The sequence below is a fragment of the Myxocyprinus asiaticus genome, chromosome 37 (genome assembly GCF_019703515.2).
Source record: "Myxocyprinus asiaticus isolate MX2 ecotype Aquarium Trade chromosome 37, UBuf_Myxa_2, whole genome shotgun sequence".
In the NCBI taxonomy this organism is placed as follows: domain Eukaryota; kingdom Metazoa; phylum Chordata; class Actinopteri; order Cypriniformes; family Catostomidae; genus Myxocyprinus; species Myxocyprinus asiaticus.
Genome location: NC_059380.1, coordinates 40,259,705 through 40,268,483, shown reverse-complemented (window position 1 = coordinate 40,268,483; position 8,779 = coordinate 40,259,705).

The following is an 8,779-nucleotide window of genomic DNA, read 5'->3' as shown; positions in this document are numbered from 1 at the left end:
ATGGCTCATTGCTGCTGTGCAGCACCTTTTGAACTCTGCAACTTCAAAAGCAATGAATATATTTGTGTTGTAATTTAACCTCTTGAGACCCCTGCATGACTGCTGTGTGCATTTTTCATTTCACCTTTTGATTTGTAACTAGTAGCACCTAATAAACAAGCAAATAATAATAATAATAATAATAATAATAATTTCTAGAGCAAATAGTTTTCCTAAAATGATATGTCTACATATGTGAGCAGCGGGATTAGTTGTGAAATTTAAAGTAATACCAAACTATAGAAAGTCAGATTTCTTTAATCAAATAGTTTATTATGTGTGCAGGATTGTTGATTATTCATGTTTTTGAGACGTTAAAGACATTACAGCAGATTTTCTATAAATCTGAATAAATAATTCTGATTCAAAGTAATGTCCATCATCATCCAATCACTGCTAACCATGTTAAAATAAAATGATACATTATAAATTCTGAATCTATGTACTGATTATCATTGTCTCATGTCTGTCAAACATGTTGAGTGATCCAAACATCATCTGCAGCCTGAAACTGAACTTTAGGTCGAATTTTAGGAGTGAATGCACTTAACTGCATAGAGAGATATAGGATGCTCCCTTGCTCCCTATTTAGTGAATGACTTAACCTCCAGTGTGCTGTCTGTCTGCACTGGTCTCAGAACAGTTTGAAATACATCTTATTTTCATCCTAACTCCATATAAAATCTCTGAAAGCAACATTTTTCAGCTTTTGCATGAACCCATTTATTCTCAGTGTGATAATGCACAATAAATATATAAGAATGCATTTACTGATGTTAATGAATAGAACCGTATTGTACAGTGATAACAAAATAAAACAATAACAACATTTATATTAAAATGAAGTGAAATGACCCACAGATGTGTTAATGTTGAAAATTATTTAAAATAATTAACATGTTTTTTCAACTTTTGAGGGAATAAGGTGCCATTTTCCACATATGTGGACATCATGTTTATCAGCGCACTGATGCGCAAAAAATGAATGCATTTTTTAAAGCGGCATATCAAACGAAACTATAGACTCTACTCTTTACATCCAAACAGGTTTCAAAGAAAAACTTAAAGGGGTTTCTTACCAGAGGCACTTTTGTCGGCGCTGTGTCCGTAGGAGCGCTTCATGGAAATCAACGGCATGTTCTTGTGTCACGTGATGCGGTGCGCCTGAAGTTTAACCCTTAAATGATCAAGTATATTCTTGTGACACAGGGTCGCACGAGGTTAAAGAAGTACTTCTATGAAAACATACCAGACTTTCAAAAATATGCTCCGATCACGCTCAGACACTTTAATTTTAGTAATTATAACTTGATTATTTAATCAGTGACAGCAAAATGAACAGGATGAAAATAGAGGTAAATTTAGCCATTGCTCAATGTTGGACCGATGTTGCTTACTGTCAACTTGAAGTTAAGTTTGTTACTTTATTAAACATCTTTTGGAATTTTTATATTTTCATACTGATTTCTGTAATTTTATCAAACAGGATTGAATGTTTAATAGTGAGAAAAACCAACTAACCCCACAAAACCTCACAAAATTCATCAAATCATTCACTAATACTTACTGATGTTTTTGCTGTTGTTTTCCCACCAAAATGATGTCACATCCTGGAGGATGATGCCTTTAAGAAACTGGCTTTTGTTGGTCAAAGAAATAATACAACAGAGAAAGGATGGAAAAACTGATTAACTGATTACCAATTAAAAAATGCTCTCAGGAAAATGTGTTGTTTGAAAATGTTAAATTAGGGAAACAAAGAAAAAAGTAGTAGCTGATAAAAATAAAAACAAAATTACCCCAATGTTCACTTAATTGTTAAACATTGTGATAAAATAAACTAATATAATTTCCATCTTTTAAAAGTTTTATATTTTAACTGATATATTAAATGTTATACATATTAATTATGAAGAAATTCTGAAAACTATGTACTTTTTTCACTCAAACTGTCATGCTCAATATAATTTGCAATGGGAAAATGTTGCATTAAATAAACAAGCACTGCTATGCAACTGCATTCAATTGTAGAAGCTTCTTAATTACATTTTCATAATCATAATAGATGACAGGATGGGAAAATTCCCAGAATATATGATGGGGACATACAAATGTACTGCATAGTAGGAATGACCCAAATAAAATGCATTAAATTGCATCAAATATCAAATATCGTTAGTATAAACTAAATGAAATGTTTTGCTATCATATGCCAATATTGAACAAATCATGACCACTTGAGCATTGTTTATGTTCATTTCCTGCATCACATAAAAAGAACCACAGCATGCCCCCTGGTGATGTCGTGCAGGCTTTGACCATTAAACCATGTTTATGGATCGCAAAGCAAACAATAACAAACAAAAGAAATCGCACATAATTAGCAGAGGTGGCAATTTAAAACAGATGTGAGCAAATTTTGGCCGCGGCCCAGGCCAATTGAAGGCAAACGCTCCAAATCCCACTCTCAGCCAATCAGGGCAGAGCATGTGTCCCTGATGGCCCCGGGGTCAGAGGTCTCCTGAGCTAAAGCAGATCAGAGGGGCAGAGGGCCCGGAGCCCGGACACCGTCATAAATCCAGCCGCTCAGAGGAAGTCATCCTTCACCCCGCAGTTAAATCAAAACATAATCACATGGGTGCATGCTGGTCACACTGCCACTGCTTTGACACAGTTTACAACATTTTTGAAACACAATTTCTCTTAATTTACCTTTAAATGTCACATGAAATGTATTTTTTTTTTATCAGGGTTGATCAGCATGGTGCTAGCATCACCAAGATCATTGATTCCCAGGGAACACTCAAACTGTAAGTCACTTTTTGGATAAAAGCGTCTGCCTAATGGATAAATGTCATCAGAATCAATTATTGCTGACTTGGATCGGTGGAGTCTGCACATTCAGTGGAATCCAAAAGTTTGGAACCACATCGAAAATCTGGGATGTTCTTTTTTGGTTTTGTTTTCTATTTAAACTTAAACTAAAATTTCTCAAATCATGCTGGGATGCATCATTATGATTTGTTCTTTCCATATATCAATTATGAAGAAATTCTGAAAACTATTAACTTTTTTCAGTTCAAATTCACTCAACTGGTCATGTTCATAATATAGTTTGCAACGAAATTGTTTTGCATTAAATAATAATAAAAAAAGCAAAATAGAAGCATTTTCACTTGTGGTTTTACACCACTGTAATTATAATGTTTATATATCACAAATCCAACAAACATGAATGCAAAAAAGTGTTTTATCCTTGAGTCGAGAGAGTCTAGTTTACAATGGTAGTCCTACTTACTATAACACAGTATACATGCATAAAAGAAGTTATACGAGAATGTCTTTACCACTGTCACAATATTCTCAGAATCATATATGCACTTAATAAGAGGGTGCTTGAATTAGCAGCATATCACGCCCCCTAGTGGAGGAGAGTGCAATGAAACCAAATGAGCTCTTTCAGGGGTCTTCAACCATTTCAGGCCAAGGACCCCCATTGCATACTGTCTGAAAATTGAGTGTTACATTTTATGCCTATAAAAACGTGTATGGTACCATATTATTGTATGTACATATTTTATGATGTTTACATTGCAAAGCCAATAAAATAATTATTAAATTAAGTATAGCAGAGGTCTGCAACCTTTTTGACATGAAGTGCTATTTTAAATGTTCCTTTTTAATCACTGTGCCACACCCCCTAAAAAATTTTTGACAGATAGACAGACAGACAGACCCTGTCCATGCAGAATAAAAAAACGTTTATAAGGTTACTGATAGGCCCAGGGGTGGGTTTACGATTTCTGAGGCCCCAAGCAACCGACCAACCCAGGGCCCCATGTTGAAAAATTTTACTTAAAAAATTACAAAATTTAGTTTAAATCATAATTTTAAATTCATCCTATCAGCCGTTGTAGCCAAATACATTCAAAAGGTTTACTGAAATAAAAATCTAGTTAAAGATAGCCTGTGTTCCAGTTTTCCACAATACAGTGATTATATATTATATTATAAATTATAGATTATAAATATATTACATATATTTTTCCTTTTTTTATAAATAGGGTGTGCAAAACCTACTACACACTAACATTTTGGAATTCAGTTGTTATTTATTATTATTATTATAACACAACAATTATTTGTTGTCCAGATTGTCATTACAATATGATATAATAATATATATTATTATTATTATGTTGAGGATCTGTTGTATACATAGAAGACACAGCGGCCCCTCAGCACGCTAGAGCAGAAGGAAATAAACTGAAACTTTGCTTGGTGCAGAACAATCTGGAATAATGTTAAACATTGTGTCACCTCTTTGCAACCTGAACTTGTTCAGTACGTTACATTTTGAGACACCTGCGCTAAAAACAATCTAGACTAAGGTGACCAGCATTCTGAAATGAAAAACTGGGACATTCCTTGCCTTTGAAATTTCATGTTACTTATCTATGATTTAAAAAAGGGGGACAATTCAGATGTTATGTATTTTGACCATACTGAATATAGTAATGTGATGAACCATACTCTGTTGAATATGGCTCAATGAAATTCTGATACGGAGGTAAAGTTGATCATTTTTAATCGTCTTCTGTTACATATGAGTTTATTCTTTTCCACGCTGTATACATTAGATGACACTGTGGCATTAAAGTGAACTAAACAAACATATCTAAACAATGGTTGAATACAGGAACTATTGCAGCTGACTCCAGAGCACAGGGATGCCTGCCCTTTGCATCACTCTTCTTGCTCTCTTCTAATATTCTTTCACCTTTACCTGCCATTTTCCTAAAAGTAAGATGCTAGGCTACTAATTTACTTGCTGGCAAACTGGCAGAGGAATTTCAAAAGAAATGAGCTCACTTGACTACCATTTCCCTCAACATTACAACTGAAATCATGTGAAACACTTACACTTTGTATTATATCAGGGCCTGAGGGGGGATTTCATTTCTGAAGGGGGATTGCCCCTTTTAGATGCCTCATTTTGTTGGGGATTTCTTCCACCTTGTAGTCATGACACAAATATATACAATATTGTATAATAATAATAATATTATTGTTATTATTACACTATTTCACCTAACTGTTTCTATCAGTTATCTCATATGGACCTGTTTTTCTTAATTATACCTTTTATTTTGATAAACTCTTATGCATTATAATGCTTCCTTTCAGTCAGCAGCAAAGCGCAATGTAATCTCTGCTGTAATGTGCTGACTTACATTCTTTGCAGATACTTTATTATACATTTCATTTATTTCTCCATGTTATTAATGTCATAATGTCGTTAAATGCATTAATTATATATAATGCATAAGAATATAACTTCTTTATAACATAGCTAGTATGTGTCTCACCTCGAAGCTGTTAACGATGATGATGATTCTTTTCAATTGCGCTTGCTCCCTGGTTCAGTTCTTAATGGCAAAACTGGCGCAAACAAGTAATCAGTAAAGGAAGACAATGATTTAAAGCTGCTATAGCGAGCAGCCCCCTCTGTTGGTCGAAATAAACAGCACACAGTAAACCTCATTGCCGGTATGCTTCAATAGTGGCTTTCTTGCCATGTATTTTCACTTATCGGACTGTTTTAAATGTGCAGTAAAAACAGGGACATTTCCATGGACAGCTCCAGTCAGGGACAGACCGTCAAAAACCGGGTCCCAGGGGGGCAGGCACACTGCAATAGTATGCAGTCTGGCCACTTTAGGATGATTTAAGATGCACAGTTTCCAATTTTGCATACTATTCAGGACCTATTGTATGTATGTATATTTAAAAGTTAGTTAAATTGTTGACATATTTACAGCTAGCTACATGAATAACAACAAAATCCGTTTTAATGACATCAGTTTGGCCAGCGGTGTCCCTAAGTTGACCAATAAATGGCGTCCACGTTTGTGTATTTGTGTGAAATATGTTTCTAAGTCCAAAGTATATTTTGGTTTTCCCCACGCTGTTCAGCCTAGCGCACAGTGTGCGTGATGCAAATTTCGTCATCTGCACAGTACATGTAGACTGTCCTCATGCAGCCTAGTTTTTCGCCATCTGGACATGCGCTTTGAGTTCAGTCCTAGAGCGCATGTGTCAAAAAAACAAAGTATACCCTAGCCTTAAAGCCTAAACTTCAGTTTTCCACATGTAGCTACAACTTGCACACAGTGCACGTGATGTACAGTAACTTTCATCTTCAGCACATTCCAAGCGGACTGTCCACGTATAGCCTAAAGACCCGAGTATACTTCATTTTTCTGCGTTCCGGATCGGATCACGCCCGGCCGACCTCGTTGCCTTTCTGAGTATACTGTTCTGACCACGAGCGAATACGAATGCATTCAACACATGCCTACTACAGCTGTTTTGTGATACCGTTTTAGTACAGTCAATGGCCGAAGCACGCGCTGACCCCGGGTCGAGAGAATCTGTGCTGTGTGCGGTCAGGCCACGTGGACTGTGCTGATGATGAAATTTGCATCACGTACACTGTGCGGCGCGATCAGCTGTTCACGTCTGTGTGTCATCTGCAACAAACGTGTTGGTACAGTACGAGCTTGAGGTCAAAACAGTATACTTCGAAAGGCTAGACCACTTGACCGTGCACGAGATGCACCAGAAAATGTGCAAAGTATAGCCAACCTTTTACAATCCTTCAAAAGCATTTCTGTAAAAGTCACAATAGTGCATATTTACTGGCTGGGACATTAGGGGTGATTTGAGTCAGTCTCCAACAAGCACTGCTATGCAAATGCATAAAATTTCATAATCTGCTCAATTACAACTTCATAATCATAATGGATGACAGGACAGCCAAATCCACCCCCCAGAATCCCAGAACACAAGACATCTAATGTCAGTCTGACAGCACTCACATGGGCCACGGGAGTGGAGCACATACATATTAATCAGGCCGATTAGACGTGTTAAATGCAGGCCAGTTTGGAGAGGTGGGCCTCACGGACCTTCAGGTCTGCATCTCATCACTGCTGGCTGCCGACGGGTTCCCTCCACCCCCCCTTACTTTATCCGGCATCCATCCGCGCCCTGACCCGCTCGGCTGCCAGCGTCTGCCGCAGTCCACTCCTCACGATGTGCACTGGGGCCGGCAGACTCCCACGAGTCCACGCTCGCTCCCTGCCATCTGCCGTGATTTATAGAAAACGGGCGATGATTTATGGTCCAGTCATCGTGCAATGAAGTCATCCTCTTTCATGCGCTCGACCTACCTGACCCAAACGCCACTCCCAGCCAGATTTGGGAAATATGCTCTAGTCATACACTAAAAAGATGTTTATACAGTGAGGTCTGGTGCAGGGAATTGAGGCCTTTAATAGAATTAATTTTCTCCGGCTGGGTGAATGTTGATGAGAAATAAGCACACGGTGGCACAGCAGAGACTAGGCGTGCCCACCGCGGAGAGAATCGGCCTTAATGAGAGCGCTTGACAGATAGGCACGCAGCTCAGATTTATACCTGCGACAATGCTTTACTTTGGTTTCTCGTCTTTAAATAAACAATTAAAAGTGTATGGGGAATGTCATCTAAGGATTTAGGACAAAACAGCCTTAATTATTTAAATCTCAGGTGAACAGTAAAAGAAATACATTCTTTTCACCCTTTAAAATATACTCACTCTTGAATTTAAAACCCGTAGGACTTTCTTGAAATGCAAAATGAGAGGTTAAGCTGAAGGTCAGAGCTGCTCTTTTCCCTACAAAGAAAGTGGATGGTGATTTATACTACTGACCTGCAAAAAGGACTAAAACATTGTAAAAGAAATAAATAAATAAAACACTGTAAATAATCTTTCCCTTTGTTGCGGCTCTCAAATCTCATTTGCAGTTGCATAAATTCATGCTGTGTTGTGATTGGTCACTTGACATGCGAGTCGTGAGTCTAAATGCACCATTTTTTAATTGAACACAAGCAGAAATTAGATTTGAAAGCATGTCAATTAACACAAGAGAATACTTTTTATGTACCGTTACAACTTGTACACGGTTGAGCGCTCAGTCTTTCAAAGTATACTCTTTTGACCGCGAGCTTGTACAGACATGTATGCCACATGCGCTCTACAACTACTTTGTGATGCTCCTTTAATACAATCACACATGCTACAGGCACATGTCCAGACGATGCGCAAAGACGCTACTTTCCGACAGTCCACTCAAACCGTGACAAATTTGCGTCACACGCACTGTTCACAAGACTTAGTGGCATGCGGAAAACCGAAGCATACTTTTTATTTTTATTTTTTATTTGGAATGTGCATTTAAGTCCTCATGGTGGCGTAGTGATTCGTCTCAGTCCGGGTGGCGGAGGATGAATCCCAGCTGCCTCCGCGTCTGAGACCGTCAACCCGCGCATCTTATCACGTGGCTTGTTGAGCGCGTCGCCACGGAGACATAGCGTGTGTGGAGGCTTCACGCCATTCACCGCGGCATCCACACTCAACTCACCACGCGCCCCACCGAGAACGAACCACATTATAGCAACCATGAGGCGTTTACCCCATGTGACTCTACCCTCCCTAGCAACCGGGCCAATTTGGTTGCTTAGGAGATCTGGCTGGAGTCACTCAGCAGGCCCTGGGATTCGAACTAGCGAACTCCAGAGGTGGTAGCCAAAACCGAAGCATATTTTGCCGTTTAGAGATGAACTTGATTTAAGGAATATTCCTTTAAGGCTACAATAGTATTTCTGAGTGAAACAGGATATTCAATGGGAAAAA